This window comes from Choloepus didactylus, chromosome 9, assembly GCF_015220235.1.
Source record: "Choloepus didactylus isolate mChoDid1 chromosome 9, mChoDid1.pri, whole genome shotgun sequence".
In the NCBI taxonomy this organism is placed as follows: Eukaryota; Metazoa; Chordata; class Mammalia; order Pilosa; family Megalonychidae; genus Choloepus; species Choloepus didactylus.
In genome coordinates this window covers 113695109-113711270 of record NC_051315.1, presented here as the reverse complement: position 1 = coordinate 113711270, position 16162 = coordinate 113695109, and the positions used below count along the sequence as shown (strand labels likewise).

General features: G+C 38.7%; 1 long non-coding RNA gene and 1 pseudogene across 4 annotated transcripts in view; one reads left to right on the top strand and one right to left on the bottom strand.

Annotated features, from left to right (window-relative positions):
- Positions 1-7532: 7532 nt before the first annotated feature.
- LOC119543835 lies at positions 7533-8375 on the top strand (annotated as a pseudogene).
- A 3319-nt stretch (positions 8376-11694) lies between these two features.
- LOC119544868 overlaps positions 11695-16162 on the bottom strand; it is a 186713-nt gene continuing 182245 nt past the window's right edge. For 3 of the 4 annotated variants that reach the window (XR_005218945.1, XR_005218947.1, XR_005218948.1), the window contains one exon: positions 11695-12103. This is a non-coding gene — a long non-coding RNA (uncharacterized LOC119544868). Of the gene's footprint in view, positions 12104-12237; positions 12740-16162 lie in introns of those variants that run through there. The other variant, XR_005218946.1, reaches the window with a different exon arrangement.

Genomic DNA, 16162 nt, shown 5'->3' with positions numbered 1-16162 from the left:
TATATAATGCATTACTATTTTAAGATTACTATGTTTAGCTGTCTTAATGAAAATTTCTGTATTTGAAGAAAAGTACAGATGAGCTAATATCTCTATGTCCAGTGAACCGTAACTGCAGCCGACTTTTCAAACCACATGGAAACTACTAGTGCTATATAAGTACAGTCATTGGCTTAAGGAAAAAAAAGTGTTCATTTCAATGATAGAATAAAAGCTATGAAGATATGAAATGCTTGCGGTAGTATTGCACAGTTAAATAAAAACAACCACCGAAGAATTACCTTTTGACAAAGTTGACTAATTGGTGGAATTAGCACCATTGCTTTTATTTACTACCTGCATTAGTCAAGGAATTACAGAAACATCCTATAGCACTAGAGTTTTTAATTCAGCTGTGGATTGTCCATTTAATTACTAGATAAAGAATGTGATTTCTGGGGTTTCATTTTTTCTCTCTTCTTTGAAAACAACTCACAAACCCAAATTCAGGGTAAATGCAGCCATTAAGAGAGAAGTTATTCTCTCATGTTGTTAGAGCCTCCATATATAATGGAAATGATTCATGTTGTTTCGTTTTCTTGGACAGGAGAATATGAGTGCTCTTATCGACCAGTGCTATTTGTGGCGATGGTGTGGCTGGTTTCCCCCACCCAGACTCACTGGTTCTTGATGTCCCAGGCCTCTCTGGGGACAGCTAGTAGACACTTCTTGGTATGTGCTCTGATGCCTGATATAAGCACTGTTATAATTTATTTCTATCTGAATTACTCCAATTTGGGAGAGGATGCTGAATTGCATTGATTTCCCATAAAACTAGTTCATTTTGATGAATATTGGTACATCTCCTGATGAAGGATATTAGAGTAAAAGGAAATAAACACATAAACACACATAAATTTCTCCATCCTTGTATTTTGAATCAAAGAATTGCTTTTTGTTCTCCTCATTGATTCATTTGGTAATTAATCTTATGCTCTTCAATGGACATTGCTCGCATGATTTGAACATTCAACAATATTATTATTTGTTCCTTAGAAACAAAAGTGAACTAAAGAACCTTTTAACAGCTGTTTGAAACATATTTTGTAATCAGATTGGGCATTTGTGCCTGTAAATAAGGAAATAGTGACCTATTCTTTAAATCTGCAGCTCTGGCAGCATTTTATAGTCTGATCACTTAAACTGGAAGAGAGGAGGCTACATTGTGAACTGATTTCTTAAAGAATTTATCTTCATATAAAACTCTTCAAATATTTCTTTTCTCAACCTATCCCCTTGTAATTATTATTGTATTTGTAATCCATAATTTAAAATTACTGTTAATAAAACTGGCAAATGTCATATGGCATAGCACCTTACAAGCAAACTAGCCACTTAGGGTTATTGTTTGTCAACTACAGATGTAAAGGACAATATTAAGCTGCATATACACAGCACAGGTCCAAGTGGGGAAAGCACTTAAACATTATTTATACATTGAAAAACTGTGGGCATCTATTCAAGAAGGGCAAGGGGTGGAGGAGATCCTGGGAGGCACAATACAAAGATTTTCCCTTACATGATGTATGCTCCGCCTGGAAACAAACAAGATATATAAATAACAAAGGATTACAAAATTATTTTTAAAATAAAATATAGCAAGATATAAATGAGACATGTCTCAGATAATATGCAGTTAAATGTCAAATGAGGGGCACAGAAAATAAATTCTAAAAATTTAGTGAGGAGTCAAGTTGCTGGGAATTAGAATAATTCATGAAGTTCTCATTAGTCATTTTGGTGGTTTGGAACTACATGTAGTCCAGAAAAACATGTCCACAAACTTAATCCATTCCTGTGAGTTGAACCCATTGTAAGAAGGACTTTTTGATGAGGTTACTTCAGTTAGGGTGTGGCCTACCTCAATTAGGATGGGTCTTTTTTAAAAATGCAATTTTATTGTGATATATTCACATACCATACAATCATCCAAAGTGTACAATCAGTTGTTCACAGTATCACCATATGGTTGTGCATTCATCACCACAATCAATTTTTGAACATTTTCATTACTCCAAAAAATAAAAATAAAAATAGGAGTAAAAAAGAACACCCAAAATATCCCCAAACCTCCTCCTCTCTATTATTCATTTACCCTTTGTCCCCATTTTTTCTACTCATCTGTCCATTCTGTAAAAGGGAGTACAAGCCACAAGGTTTTCACAATCACATGGTCACACCGTGTAAGCTACATAATTATACGATAGTCTTCAAGAATCAAGGCTACTGGGTTGCAGTTCAACAGTTTCACGTATTTCCTTCTAGCTATTCTAGTATACTAAAAATTAAAAAGGGATATTTATATAACGCAAAACAATAACTTCCAGAATGTCCTCTCAACTCGATTTGAAGTCCCTCAGCCACTGAAACTTTATTTTGTTTCATTTGTCTTCACCCTTTTGATCCAGAAGTCTTTCTCAATCCCACGATGGCAGGTCCAGGCTCACAGGATGGGTCTTAATCCTATAACTGGAATCCTTTACAAGAGAGTGAAATTCAGACTCAGAGAGAGAAAGCCAGAGAACAACTGGAAGCTGAACATCAATGGAAACCCAGAAGGAAAGGGAGAGACCAGGAGACGCTGCCTTGTGCCTTGCCTTGTCACAAACTAAGGACCTAGGAACCCTGGCATCCAGCCCCAGAAAGCCAGTCTTCAAGAAGAAAGCATCATCTTGATCATCTTGATTTGACACCCTGATTTGAACTTTATATGAGCCTCAAACCATGAGCAAATACATTCCCTTTGTTTAGGTTGACCCACTTCTTGATACTTGCTTGAGCAGCCTAGGAAACTGAAATCCTATTTGCAAGGATTATCCAGTGATGAGCTGGAAGCAGCCTACACAGGCTCATGATACTTGATTATCAGCATCTTTTCCTAACTCTGCCTCCAGGGATGCCATGTTGGCAGCCTAAAATTTTGCATGGTGGAAGTATTTACACCACAGAAACTGGCAACTTCTAAAACTTCAGGTCTTTATTATTATTTTCTCAAGAAAACAAAACAAAACAAATCAGATAAACATATACCAGCCCACCACTGACTGTAAGGGACCTTATTGAAATTTACTTCAAATATTTGTTTATATTTTATTTTCAAACATGCTTTGGCAGATGAGGAGGCTGAAACCAAGGGATTGAAATGAGTGAGTAAGGCATATTCTAAATAAATGACAAGACTCTGGTCTTCAATTTTTCACCTAAGTGCTCTTCATTACTCCCATATTGCCACCCGCCCATTTTACTGAAAATTTCCCCTCTCTGCCCTGAACTAGAAAGAGTTGCCTGAACCTTGGGTAGCCTGAAAGGCTAAGTCTGTAGTCAAATAAAATTCAGTTACAATGGAAAACTCCAATGAAATGTCTTAGTTATCTATTCCTACATAACACAATACCCCCAAATTTAGTGCTTAACCATTTTGTTTTGTTCATGATTTTGTGAGGCAGGAATTTTGGAAGGGTGAAGTGGGGCAGTTCTCATTTGGCGGTTCCCATGTGATTGCAGTCAGAGTGTAGCCCGGGCTACAGCCATCTGAAGTCTCGGCTTTCCTTGCTGCCCAGGATGGCTCACTCACATGGTGGTTGATGCTGGCTGCATGCTGCGCATCAGCCAAATTAGTCTAAAGAAGCTTCTGTTCATGTCTTCTTCAGCATGTCGGTCTCAGGTTAGTCAGACTCCTTACATGGCAGCTCAGGGCTCCAAGTTCAAGTTTTCCAGTGAATGAGGCAGAAACTACATTTTCTTTTATGACCTAGGCTTGGAAGTCACATGGCGTCACTTCTGCTGCACTCCCTATTGGCTGAAGCAATAGCCCACCCAGATGCTTGAGAAAAGAACATTGGCATCATCTCTTGACTGGAGATGTCTGAAAGAACTCTATTGGCCATTTTTAAATTGATTTGCATCCAAATACTATAAGAAATAAAATCTTTGGTTTCTACAAAGTATTGTTCTACTTTTTTCCCTAACCATTGACTGTGAAAAAGGACAACCAAGATTCCTAAATCTAAGTACAATGCAACAACAAAAACTCTGGATGGGACCTGTTTTACTCATTTCATTATTCTATGTATGAACCATTTGATGATTTTAAATAGTATTGAATGGAATAGAATTAATGAGGTATAACACTGAACTTAAGAAACAAAATATAACTGTGGATAGGTAATATTCTTTCATGCATTCACTCTTTCGTTCAGGAAGCAGTTATTGAACATCTCCCCTGAGCCAGACTATGTACTAGGCCCTTGGGAAACAAAGAAAAACAGACATTGTCACTGGGATTAATAAATTCACAATCTAGTGGGAACGTGAATCACATAAGTCTATGATGTAATTGGATAGTTGATAAAGGAAGTTACAAAGAAATTTCTATAGGGTCCCAGAGAAAAAAGTCATGAGTTCTCCATGGCAGGAAGTGGGGAGAATTTTTTAGCTGATGATATAAATAAAAAATATGGTTACTTAAGAAATATATCCCAAGATTCATTTGCCTGTGTATTCATATTTATATTTAAATAAACATGTACCTGAAACAGAGGCATTAATGTTATACAGAATAACTAAATGTCTCATTGGAAGACAAGATTTAGGACATCATGTGAAACTCTCCAGGGTATGTGTTCTCCTCATTTAATCAACTTTTCCTAATTATGTGACTGTCTCCTAACTCAGGGAAAGTAGAAATTACTTTCATGAATACTTCTAGAGCAAGGAAGGGATATAAATGTATAATTTGAAAGCAGTTTCTTTGAAAGCCAAATCCAAACTGAAGAAGCAAATTAACAACAAAGCAATTAAGAAAAAGGTGATATCATGAAAATATTACAAAATTCTATTACTTAAGAATAAAGCACAACAATAACAGTAATTCTAAATCTAAGGAAAACACTGAAGGGTACTTCTAACATGATTATCAGGATCCAAATAAAGTGGATTCATGGCTTCCTAAGTAGATGCTATATCACCTTAATTACAGTTAAGATGAGGTTTGACCCCTAAGAAGATAGGAATTTTAATGAATATAATAGTAACTATAAAAATAATACAAGTAGTTAATTCAAAACCTCAATACAAAGGTGTCATTTTTAAAGGGTTCATCCATTTTTTAAGGCTACTCGGGTTATGTTGGCAGAAGAGCTGTGAAATTTCATACAAATGTCTTTGTGAAGAATACACATAACATCACCTTATAATTAGAAGGTTTTCTCTAGGTATCAGGGAGTGGTCGCTTCATACATACAATTTGATTCTTTGTCAGTTTTTCAGTTTTACCTTTTAACAGATCCTCAATATACAGAATTACAAGCTTATGACTTTTCAAACCTCAGAACTGGTTTTAAAATTCTTACACTTCATTTTACAGAATGGCTAGGTTCTTTGGGCCATGTATTCCAGTAAACCTGACCCCTCATTCCATTTAGTCTTCCACATTGAATCACTGAATCTGATTTTCTTGCCCCACTGGACCCCAGATCAATCCACTCATTTCTAAGAGTTGGGAGTGTCCACAAAGTACTAGGAAAGAGAGTTTAAGCCACCAGAGAGATTTGCACTTACCTGACTGTGGAGTATTGACATAGGGTTATGTTAAAGTTAAGTGATTTTCAATCCAATATGCTCTCCAGCTGAGTTGACATTATTGGTTTTTCATCACATAATCCTGCTACTGCACTAAAAGCTGGAGAAAGCCTACAGATCAGTCAGATATGCAGAGACTACCCTATGCTGCAGTAACAAAAACTCCCAAAATGTAAATGGCTTAAAACAACAAAAATTTCTCATTCATGCTACATGGCTGTCTTAGATGAGGGGGAGCTATGCCTCAGGTCACTCTTACTTAGAGACGCAGGCTAACAAACTCTCCACATCTGCAACCTCACTGTGGCATGGAGAAAGGAGGGTGGCCAACCACATATTGGCTCACCAAGGCTTCTGCTCCACTGCTTATGGCCCTCATCATGTCCGCTCACATCCTATTGGCCAAAGCAAGTCACCTGGCCTCAGGGATGCACAATTCCACAAGGAGAAATGAAACACTGTAGCTTTAGGGTAACAGCCTCACAGGGAGGCATTTCCAAATAATGACTAAAGACATACTAACACTAAGAGTAACTTTTTTTCTAATTTCTCATCCTAGAAAGATACCTTCAGAGCTAAATGTTATTGTCTTGTATTTTATGTATGTATTTTTCTCTGAGATAGTGCCAAAATTTACCACTAAAAATCAGTACAAAAATGTATTCTAAAAAGTTCAAGAATATGGCCATTTCGTAAGTGAGATGAACCTAAACTATTTCCAAGAGGAAGTTTATCCTCATTCATTTTACATAGTTCAATTTATCTTTCATGCTTTCTTGACTGTTATTGACCCTGCAATGAAGCCTGGCCTCTTCACAAACAGAGCTAGCGTGGAGTTTTCTAAAGATGATTTCTGTGTGGGGACTTTGTGATTTAATCTTCTCACTTTCTTTCCTTTTGATTTCCTGTTAGTGTTGGACTTCCTGAGGTAGTGTACAGAAGTATCTCTGAATGGACTTACCCCAAATTATTTTATTTTTTGCCCTAAGAAACTGCTGGGGAATTTCAGTCTAATTTCCACATCTCCTTCACATGACAGATTCTCTACCAATTGAGATTTGCACACTCAAGGGATCAAGTTCTCCCTTGTCCCCTCTTCCGGTTTGCTAATGCTACCATTATGCACAATACCAGAAATGGATTGGCTTTTATAAAGGGGCTTTTACTTGATTACAAATTTACAGTCTTAAGGCCATGAAGTGTCCAACCTAAGGCATCAGCAAGAGAACACCTTCGCTTAAGAATGGTTGATGGCATCCGGAACACTCCTGTTGGCTGGGATGGCACGTGGCTGGCATCTGCCGGTTCTCTGCTCCCCAGTTGTGTTTCAAAATGGCTTTCTCCAAAATGTTTCTGGGCTTCTGTCTTTGCTCCTCAGCTCCTGTGCGTCCTTGCTTCTTTCTCCCAGGGTGTTTCTCTCTAAGTGTCTGGAGGTCCTCTCTTAGCTTCTCCAGGGCAAACTCTGGGCTTCATCTCTTAGATTAGCATCTCCAAATGTCTCCTCCAGGAGTCTTCAAGCATCAGCGTCAATATTGGCTCTTCAGCTCTCTTAAATACTCCAGTGAACCAATCAAGACCCACCCTGAATGGGTGGGGTCCACACCTCCGTGGAAATAATTCAATCCGAGTTAACACCCACAGTTGGGTGAGTCCCATCTCCATGGCAACACTCAATCAAAAGTTTCCACCCTGAGGCGATGGAACCCCGCCGGCCGTAGAGGTGTTCTGGGCCCGTGGGTTCTGCCGGGCGGCTGAGTACGCGCAGGAAGGGAGGCACGCGGGAGCGGATCCCGCGGCTGATGTAGAGGAGGACCCGGCAGCGCGAGCGTGAGCGCAGCCGAGCCCACCTCGGCTCCCCCGGTGGGTGGGCATGAGCGGGCCGCGCGGCGGGAGCTGTGGCACCGCGGCCTAGCATGTCGGAAGCCGGCGAGGAGCCGCCCATGGAGACGACGGGCGCCACCGAGAACGGACAAGGCCGCCTCCAAGGGCAAGTGCCCGGCTTGGGCTGGCACCAGGCCCGCGGGGCGCCCCCGACAGAGAACCAGAACGGCGCCAGCACGAAAGAGGAGGACGCAGGGAAAAATGTTTATTGGTGGCCTAAGCTGGGATACCAGCAAAAAGGACCTAAAGGACTATTTTACCAAGTTTGGAGAGGTCGTTGACTATACAATAAAAACGGATCCCAACACTGATCAGTCAAGAGGGTTTGGGTTTTTCCTCTTCAAAGATGCAGCCAGTGTGCAGAAGGTCTTGGACCAGAAGGAACACGGGCTGGATGGCCCTGTCATTGACCCCAAAAAGGCCATGGCCGTGAAGAAGGATCCAGTGAAGAAAATCTTTGTGGGGGGTGGGGGGTGGGGGTTCTGAATTCTGAAGCCACTGAAGAGGAGATCAGAGAATACTTTGGAGAGTTTGGGGAGTTCGAGGTCATTGAGCATCCCATGGATCCAAAGTCGAACAAAACACGGGGCTTCGTTTTCATCATCTTTAAAGAAGAGGAACCTGTGAAGAAAGTTCTGGAGAAAAAGTTCCACACCATCAGTGGAAGCAAGTGTGAAATCAAGGTGGCCCAACCCAGAGAAGTCTGTCAGCATCAGCAGTATGGCTCCAGGGGCCGTGGAAACCTCAACCGAGGGAACCTAGGCAGTGCAGGAAGTGGAGGTCAGGGTAGTAAAAATAACAGAAAGAGCCAGAGACACGGTGGCCATCAGAATAATGACAAGCCAGACCCAGGCTGCAGCAGGACAATGGGCTGACCGCACATACTTTGTTTGGCTATCAAGTGAACACAAACAGTTATGTACCAAATTTAACTTCGCAAACTTTCTATAGCCTGTCCCATGTGCATGTTATTTAAAATACTCCCCCTGGAAATTACTCTCCTGTTTATGATTTCCAGAACTCTAGTTGTGTTAGGCAGCATGTGGTGTAGCCAAGGCCAGAGCGGCATTAAGGGCTGATTGCACCAGGTTCCCCAGAGCCAAGTGGAGGGTCTGCTTCCAGCTGCCACTCTGCAGCCTGGACCTGTGGACCCTGGTTGTAAAGTCACCTGTGTCTTAGGAAACCAGTGTCACCTTTTTTCACCTTTTAATTTTATATTATTTGTCATACATTTCCTGTAATGGAAGTGTTAATTTTACTGTATTTTTTGGTACCGTTTGGGAATCTTATGTATTGGAAGGTATTTTACGTATGTCCTGATTTTGCCATGACCTGGACATTGAAGCTATCCAAGCTTTTGAAATAAAAACTTATGCCCCCCCCTCCCAAAAAAAGTTTCCACCCTAAGATTGCGTTAAAAGATGGCTCTTCTGGGGTCCATAGCAGTTTCAAACAGGCACACCCCTCCAACTAAAATGAATTCCCCTCACTGCTGACCACTGTGAGCAGAGAAAGACCTGTCTGAGACTGGGGAAAATTGGAAGCAGAATTCTTCTATGTGTAGGACTGCCCACATTTCCTGACTCCAATATTCAAATTTTCTGGCCCTATTTAGCCACATTTTAATTTTCAGTTTTGTTTGTTTGTTTGTTTGTAAGTTGACTGTTGATTGAGTGGCTAATTCATAGTCACAAACATGTGAAATGGTGGTGATTCCACGGGAAAGAAAAGTCAGATTTTACTCATGATAGAAAAATACGTCATCTATTAATTCTCCTTAAATATTATTTGTAAATAGAATTTTATAACTTGAAAACATTATTTTCCTTATAGATTTATATACATATTAGAGTTTCAGAAATATTTCTCTTCATGTTGGGAAATTTTGGAACAGTGAGGGCCTCTTCCCACTTAATAATTTTCTGTAACTATTCAGATGTGTTTTATTAGCTAATGCTCTTTGATACAGAGAAAAGACCCACATACTTTTAGAACTGAAATAGACAATCTGATTCATTTCTTTATTTTCCAGTAGGAATATTAAGATTATTAAAGATGTGTATACTAAAAGAAGAGCAAGAGGAGTTTCTGAGACGCCTTTATAAACCAAAAAAAGGGAAAGAAACAAAACCAAAAAATAATATACTTTCCATAGACAAAGGAAAGGAAAAACAACCACAATAATACATAATCTTAATCACCTCCTAGTTTATGTTTGGAATTTTATGTATGTGCTTTTTGTAAGATAAAGTAGTTATAGTGTAGGTCAACTGAATGGGTTTTCAATTCACCTATTTAATGCAATTATTGGGTTGTAGCAGCCAAGAGATTGTGTTGTACAAGATTCTGCTTGAAGACAGGGTTCTACGATTGGTTAGAAATGTTTACCATGGTCCAGGAGTGAAAGAAATAACACACATGTCATGCCAGCTGTAACTCAAATAATCTCAAGATGAAATGTATTGGTCATACATACCAAATTTTAATTTTGATCATGACAGTATGCACACAGTATAAAATACTTGAGTTATTTTGTGCATTCAATCATTCTGTCAACATGTTGGATGGTTTATTTTAAAGTAGTTTTAAAGGTTGTAATTGAAAGTCAGAACAAGAGAAATGAAATGTATTGGTGGAAAGCTTGCACTGATTGGATGAATCAGGAAGGGCATGAGGATCCAGGGATGTAGACCCACGAGGTTACAATTTAAGCTCCCCCAGTGCACAGTTGCTTCTTTGGAGGACACATACTTATGATGTCCTAAAAACGGTATAAGGTCAGTTACTCCCCTCAAAGTTAGTGGAGCCACTAATGTATGATCATCCTATCTATGGAAACATGTTAGAATCACCTGGGAGATTTGTGACCCTGTCCCTCATCTTCTGACCTCATATCTCAATCATTATGGAGGCTGCTAAAGCTTCCAAGGGAAGGTGTACTGCATCCATCAGGGCTGTCAGGCAGGAAAAAATTAAAAGCTGTAAGAATCATAAGGAACAAAAAGCCTTAAAAACCTTAGCCTGGGTGGGTAATTGAGAATGGGAAGAAGTAAATGATTCAAGGCTAAGTCATTAATAGGATTTAGTGACATGTTGAAAAGGTAAAAATTTTGACCAGTAAGCTGAAGGATTTCTATACAGAAATGAGAATATGACTTAAAATCACCTCTTTAGACAGCACTAACCTTGTGAGTTGCTAACAGAACCCCTACCTCAGGCTTTCCTCAGAATAACTCTCAATCCCCAGTAATTCTGAAGCACAGCACTTTATTTCCTTCATCACAACCTATAATTATATTAATAACTTTAAAAAAATATGTTTACTTTCTATCTTCTGCACTAGAATTTAAGCTTCCTGAAGTTAGAGGGTTGAGCTTTCTTGTTCACAGATGTCTGATATATAGTAAGTGCTCAGTATTGAATGACTCAATGTTCCATGAAGAAAGAGCAGTATAGTCAAACAGAATTGATAAATGCTGCATACTATATAACGCTCATGAAATATGAACAAATACTTTTCTTGATAATCATTTATTATTTTATGTGTTGGAAATCACTAGCATATCCCTTGATTCATAGATAGTAATGCTTAAAATAAACATATGGTTTTTACAAATCAATTAAAATAAAATTTTGAAGAAAATAATAATAGAAGTGGAATGTAGATATAGCAAAATTTCTATGTTGTATATATCATGCTTGAATTGAAAGAAGAGTAGGGATGTATTAGTTTCCTGTTGCTGATGTAACAAATTACCTCAAATTTAGTGGCTTAAAACAATACAAATCTATTTTCTTACAGTTTTGGAGGTTATAAGTCATCAAATCAAGTTGTTGGAAGAGCTTTATTTCTTCTGGAGACTCTAGGGGAGAATCTTTTTCTTTTCTTTTCCAGCTTCTAAAAGCTGTCTGCTTTCCTTGGTGATTGGCTTCTTTCCAGCTGGGCCATGAGTCTAACCTCTGTTCCTGTCATCACCTCTCTTTATCTGACTCCCACTCTCCTTCCACTCTCTTATAAGGACTCTGGTGATGATATTTGTCCCACTTGAATAATTCCAGGATCATATACCAACCTCAAGATCCTTAACTTAATCACATCTGCAAAGTCCTTTTGCCATGTGTCTTAGTTTGCCAGAGCTTATATCACAAATACCACAAACTTGTTTTGGCTTAAAGAAAAGGAGTTTATTGGCTCACAGTTTTTTGGCTAGAAGAACTCTGAAATCAAGGCAAGATGATGCTTTCTTCCCAAAGTCTGTAGCATTCTGCTGCCGGCTGCTGGCAATCCTTGGGGATCCTTGGTTTGCATCTCATGTGGCGACGTCCTCTCCTTTCTGACTGCTGTGACTTCTGGGTTCTCTTTGTAAGGCCTCCGGTAATCCAGATTAAGACCAGCCCCCATTCAGTTGGACCATGCCTTAACTAAAAATAACATCTTCAAAGAGCCTATTTCCACTGGGTTCACATCCACAGGAACATGGATTAAGATAAGAGCATGTATTTGTTGAGGTATGTAATTTAACCTATCACACCATGGAAGGTCATACAGTCACTTTACAGGCTCCGAAGATCAGGATGTAGACATCATTGGAAGGACATTCTCCTGTCCAACACAGGGAAATGATGATTAAAATTGATGAATTGAACATAAGCTATAGATTGATTTAAAAAACATCTTCAATTCTTTACCAATTCCTATATGAAAGCCTTTTGAATGGTCTTTTTGAAGTTCCTCTCACTAATCTTTCCTCACTACTTGAATCTGGGCTGCCTTTGATACTGCTTTTGGCAAATAGAACATGGCAGAAATGATAATGTACCAGCTACAAGCATAAGCCTTGCATGCTTCTGCTTTTGCTCTTAGAAACCTGCCTAGCCACCATGAAAACAAACCCATGGTAGCCTAATGGATGATGATAGATCCACTACTTCAGCCAAGAGCAAGCCAACCTACAGATACATGAATGAGACCATCTTTTACAAGCCAGACCCCAGTCAACTCATCAGTTGAGATAAGCCAAAGCTGGTCTGATCACCAGAACTACTCAGCTGAACCATGGAGTCATGGGCCATATCAAATATTTATTGTTTTAAGACAAGGGGTTTAGGGGTATTTTGGCAATTCATTACACAGAAGTAGTTAAATGATAAAGGTATTGATCTTCACTTCTTCCAAAACCTCACTAAAATGACCATAAAAAGTTGGTGTTGCTGTTACTGTTATTTTCTTTTCATCATCCTGCAAGAACAATGAGAAATGGAGAAGAAAGAGAAGAAAAATATTTTAGAAGCTGGAAAAACAAAAAAAACCAGTAATAATGAACTTAGCACACTTAAAAAAGAGACCGTATTATCAATGGTACAATATAACAAGCAATATAATTTGCACTGGAGAACCTCCAAAATAATCAGAATTTGGCAGCACCAGGCCCCTGGAGGTAGGGGATGATGGTGGGAAATGAAACAGGAATAGGACAGTTGGCTGAAAGAACCTTTAAGGAGAAATTAGAGTTATAGATTTAATCCCCACATAGGCCACCCAGAAAAAAAGGAGTGAAGGTTTATTCTATGGAGATGGTAAAAAAAAAGGGTCTCTGGAGTAGGAAACATGAGGTTCAGCTGTGAGTCATGATGAACATTGAGAAACTTACATTCTTTTACACCCAACATTTTTCATTTCATTCATAAGGCTAGCAACCAGTCTTATTGTAAAGAGAACAGTGAAAGACATTTCTCAGATAAACATGCTCAACCCAAAAGCCACATATTCTGATAATCTGGGCTTCTCCAAATGGAACGACCCACCCAACCAACTCAGCTTAAAATGGAGCTCACAATTGGCAAAAGTGGGCATGGATATTCCATTCCGTTTCTTAGTGTGCCACACTTAATGCCTTAATGCAATCAGACAGTTGGTGATCATTGGATATCAAAGACAATTTTCTAAAACAAAAGACAACATGATGAACAAGGAGAGAAAAATCACCCGGAGGAGGCAGACTAGGCAAGGAGATGTTTAAAAAAAATAAGCTGTGTTTATCATTAATCCCATTTCAGAGGTAAGAAAACACGGTATGTTCATCACAAAATGCATACTCGCATACAAATGCTATTGAAATCTGGAGAACAAAGAGCCAACCTGGGGAATTTGAAATACAATAAAAGATATTCAAAATCCCATTAGAATTGTTGAATGACAAAGTACTGGAAATATCCCAGGAAGTAGAACAAAAAATGTAAAAAAGATACAGAAAGGGAAAGAAGAGATAGTAGAATAGAGGATAGGAGATTTTGGGAATTAATTCAGGAGATTCAATATTCATATATACATTCAGAAAGAAAGAAGAGGTAAGAGAAGAAATCATCAAAGAACTAATGCAAGATCATTTACTATGAAAAGGGGTCCATTGAGCGGGCGCTCAGCACAATGGAAAACAAAAAGATTCACTTCAGGGTGCAGCATTGTGAAATTTTTGCATAAGGTCAAAGAATAAATTCTAAAAATGTCCATAAAAAATAAAAGCCAAACTATATTAAAGCAATCAGAAATTAGAATGCTTCTATGCTTGTCACAGACATATGGAAAACCAAGAGACAGGAAGTGATATCTTCAAAATTCCTAAGGAAATTTTTTCTCAGCTGTGCTGGTTATCTATTGCTATATAAAAAACCATCCCAAACCCACAGTCAGGTATTTTGTTCACAAATCTGCAATTTGCATAAAGCTCAGCAGCAACAGCTTGCCTGGTGCATGTAGTTTAAACTGGGGTGGTTTGACTGGTAAGGAAGGTCCATTTCCAAGTTAGCTAACTCACAAGAATAGTGAATTCGTGCTGACTGTAGATTCCTCTTCATGTGGTAGCTTGTGCTTCTGCACAGCAGAGTGGCTGGAGTCCAAGAGCAAGTGTCCCAAGGAAACCAAGAAAGAGCTGCACAATCTTTTGTGCTCTAACAATGGAAGCCACATAGGGTCTCTACAACCCTAGTCACAAGTCTGCCCATATTTCAAGACAGATAGCAGACATTCACCCCTCTATGAGATGAGTGTCAAATTCACATTCTAAGGGCATGTTGGCATGGAGATATTGTTGCAGCCACCTTTTGAAATACAATCTGCCACATCAACCCAGAATTCTGTACTCAGAGAAAGTACTTATTAAGTGCAAGTGTCAAATGACATATTTTTTAGATACATTAGATGTCAGAAAATTTACTTCCTATGTACATATTCTGGGGGAAGCTATGAGAGAAGGTGATTCATTATGATATGAAAGTAAACCAATAAGGAGAATGACTTGAAATCCAGGAAAGCAGGGTCTCAACTCCATGGGAGATGAAGGAAATCCCAGGGTGGTCAAGGGTGATCCTAGAATGCAGCAGTGCACCATCCATAAAGAGAAAAAAAAACCTGGATTAAAGCAAATCAGAGTGCTCTGAGAGTGACATCTTCAAGAAAAAATATTTACAATGCAATATGTTTGATTGTATTAAGATTTAAACAAATAGGGGAGAATTTGAGGCTGAATAGAAACAAGCCCATAAAAAGCAAAGGAAACAAGACAGTCAAGATATAGGAAAACAAAGAGTTTTTCAAGAAAGGGAAACCTATCATAGTCTACGATATGACTCAGTTAAGAATGGTGTTTATATGGTCATAAAAATGTCAACATTAAATACTGATCTAACCAAAATTGTGCTGTAATTATATTGGGAAATGGGGGTGTGTATGGTTAGAATATATACATATGTGTATGGGCATGAGGACTGGGAGTGATTACAGAAACCTAAATCATTATCCTCTACAGTGGATAAATAAATAGGTAATATCTAAAATTTAAAAACTCAAGGAAGTTGCAATGTAAGTTTTTTTTAGAGAAAATGGTAAATAATTTTTTTTAAAAAAAGAGAGCGGGAAGTGGGTACTTCTGAGAAATGGGGTAAATGGAAGTGTGAGAGGGAAAACAAATGGATGATATTTTCATAAGTCTTATAAAACTATTTGACTCTTAAAAATAATGAATATAGGAACCTACTTTTTGGCTCGGACAACATGTGGCTGTTTTCACCTCCTCTGATCACTGCCTTGTGTGGTGCTAGGGTCTCTGGAAGGGAAGGATGAGTAGGCAAGCAAGCCACTCATGGGCTCCCATTGTGGCAGTGCAGGCATCTCCTTGAACTTGTATTTGCACTGCCCTACTCCCTTGAAAGACCATGGCTGGGAGAGGGCAGAGAGACACATGCCAAATCGTCACCTCTCCTTTCAGCTGGCTGCAAGGCCATGGAGGAGTCACCTTTAATAAATGGAGGAGCAGTAACTATCACATCCAAAAAAACTAATCAAGCTTCCCAGGAAATATGAATGTAAACAAAATATTGATTAAAAGCTAAAAGGATTTTAATTAGGTTACTTAGTTTAATAGTTTAATTTGGCAGAAACAGACAACTTGGACAAGGTTCTTTGTGTAAGCACATTTTAAGTCACCAATTAAAATTTCAGATGGCAATCTGAGATTAGCAAAGGGATCTTCAAAGGCAAGCAAGATGCCCATTTATTTTATTTTATTTTTTTTAAATGCTCAAAGCAATCATAAAATGTTACTTTGAGGCTTCTATATGAAATAATGTGAATGCTTGGATATACTGTAGCCCATTTTTACCCATA